Below are 2985 nucleotides of genomic sequence, written 5' to 3'. Positions count from 1 at the left end.
CATGTCAGACATCATTATAAGCAGTTGGTTTCTTTTGCTGGGAGCAATGAGACAGAAAACGGAGGCCAAATGGTGTTCCCAGAAACAACTTTCCCGATAACATAGAAATTACTGTATGAAAAAAAAAAAACATTATGTTTTCTTCTGTGTTAGCCTCTAATTTTGCAAGTAAATTGGAAAAAGAAATGATAAGACTCTCTGGTTCATCTGAATATTTTGGAATGACATGTAAATTATATTTGAAAGGAGCTAAACTACTTCAGATGGAATACCAAAGCAAAGAGAAAAGTAGACAATATGGTATACCTAGGTAATCCAAAAGCCACCATGGCAAGGCTCATGAGGAGCTGGATGTTTTAGAGCAAAGGAAAAAAATTACGCCTACAAGAAAACAAATTCAGTGACAGGAAGCCTCCAAAAGGCTTAAAAGTATGAACAATAACTTACTATCCAAGGAAATGAAGTAGTGAAGTCCAGGTTGCACTATGTGCACTGGGAAGGTAACCCATAACAGTAATCCCAGGATGGAGATTATGAATGCAGAAGCCCCATGAAGTTTAAGTGCATCCTCTACTATACAGCAAGCTCAAGTTCCAGCTAAGACACATGAGAACACATCCCAAATAAAATGATGATAACAAGAAATAAAGAAAGTGGTAGGCATTTGAAGTCTAAAAGAAAAAAAAAATCTATATTTTTCAGAGGGGATAGACAATGAGAAGTAACTATTTGTAAAAAGGTTATATCACACTATTACTCTGTTTTCCTCTGTAGTCTCCCACTGTAATTCTTAGAATAATAAAATATATAAAATAATCTCTATACAGTTACCTTAGGGGGACATCCAAATACAATTTTGAGAACATTAAAACATTAAAGCATGAGTGTGAAATACTTTAATAATAAACTATAATGTTTTAAATGTAAGCATTCTCCTAATCCAGAAAGTATTGAGGAACAAAACAGAAAAAGCAAAACAAGAGCAAGAATAAAAACAAAATAAACAAACAAACAAGCAAAACGATGTCAAGCAGGTTTCTTCATAAAATCAGAGAATGATCTAGTAAATAAAAGGTAAAATGAAGAAAATCATTTGAAGATAAAACAATTTGACATATCAATTCTCCGTGATTTTTTAAACATGTCACAGGGAGCTTTATAATAGCCAGTAGATGACATGACAATATAATCCCCTCATTTGTATTCTGTAAGAACAGCTTTAAGAGAGCTTTGTGTTCACAAATATTGTAAGTTAGATAGCAAATGATGAACTTTGAAGAAGACATAGACTGCTTTACCTGGATACTTGGTACATTCAAGGCATCAGAGATCCTCCCTCTGGCACTGAGACCCAAGCTCATTCCTACAACACTGACTTGATTGAGGTTGTCTTCATTATGTGAGTTTTATAACTCACACCTCGCAGGGAACGCCATTTGAGGTAATTCTTTTCAGGATAAGTTCTCTATCATATTTATTATATACCTTAGAGCATAGTAAATATTTCTATGAGACTTTCTTCATGTTTTGCAATTTTCCAAGAAAAAAAAATAATTGAAAGTTCTGCCAGGGTTTTGATCCTGAGAGCTATAAGTCACGTGATGGTTTATGTCCTCAGTCTGACAACGTATTCATAGTCTTCCTCTGTTCACAGTCCAGTAAACCCTATTCTAAAAGCTCTTCTTACAGTCATCAAAACATTATTCTGTATCTACAGCCAACAAGCTAGAAAGCTATGCCTTTTAAGTCTAAGAAAACTAATACAGTCTGTCACTGTTTCATCAAGATAATTTAGAGTAACCCAGACATATTAATAAATCACTGGAGTACTGCAACCCACCACAGAAGAGTCTGTAGTGAACTAGTTACTATTAAAACAAAAGCCAAAAGAACAAAAATAATGTTTTTAATATCCAGTCTCTTATAGAAAGTAATAGTAATAAAAAGTCAGACCCCAAGGCCAAGTTTATCTTTGAGCTCCACAAATGCCTTTCTTGTTCCTGTGGGTGGCTAATATTGAAAAACTCACAAACAAATGTTATTTGCATGACACATTTGGGACTGTAGAGATGGCTCTGAGGTCAAGAGTGTGTGCAGTCCTTATAGACAGCTAGAGTCAAGTTCTTGCTGTTTGCAACTGCCTGTAACTCGGCTACATAGTATCTGAGTCCTTCTTCTGGTGTCTATTTGTAGCACAAACATATGGTAATTCCACACCCACAGACACATAGAAAGTCACTAAATTAAAAAAAATAAATACAATACATAAGATTGAACACCCTAGAACAGAGGATAGTCTTGTTTTAAGTACAATGCTGGTCGTGTTCCATTGGTCTGGATTGATGCTGTGCCTCTAAAGGCAACTTTATAATCTGGAGTGGAAATGGAGGGTATTTTTTAAAGGTTCCAATTACCTGCCACGTTTCAAAAGAGCAGTAAGACTGTTCATGGAAGCTAGAAGCAATTTCTCTGTACTGAGTTCCCCCACACATCAGTTTGTAAAGGATTTAATGTGAAAACAAAGTAAGAGTTCTTCTAATAATGGTTTTTAAGGAAAGATTAAAGGAACTTAGAAAAAGTTTGTGCTAAGTTAGATGTATTTTTCCTTTCATGCTTAGAACAGTATTTTCCTTTTGTCTTCCTACATAGCAAGAGCTATACAACAAGGATTAAATGGCACTTCCTTTCTTATTGTAAGCTGAAATATAAAATGTTTTATTTATAAGACTGAAAGAGTAAATCTTATTCTTAAGTATGAGATAATCAATTTGCATATATTCCTCAAGAAAACAGTGGTTTTTAGCAGATAAAAATGAACACTATCACTGTTTATGATGCTGTCATGCCTAAATGTATGTTTCATTTAAAAGAAAGAAAGGAGGAAAGAAAGGAAGAAAGAAAGAAAGAAAGAAAGAAAGAAAGAAAGAAAGAAAGAAAGAAAGAAAGAAAGAAAGAAAGAGGGAGGGAGGGGGAGGAAGAGAGGGA

Source organism: Mus caroli, chromosome 4 (assembly GCF_900094665.2).
Source record: "Mus caroli chromosome 4, CAROLI_EIJ_v1.1, whole genome shotgun sequence".
Classification (NCBI taxonomy): Eukaryota; Metazoa; Chordata; class Mammalia; order Rodentia; family Muridae; genus Mus; species Mus caroli.
The sequence above is the reverse complement of the archived record's forward strand: the minus strand, read 5'-3'. Positions refer to the sequence as shown.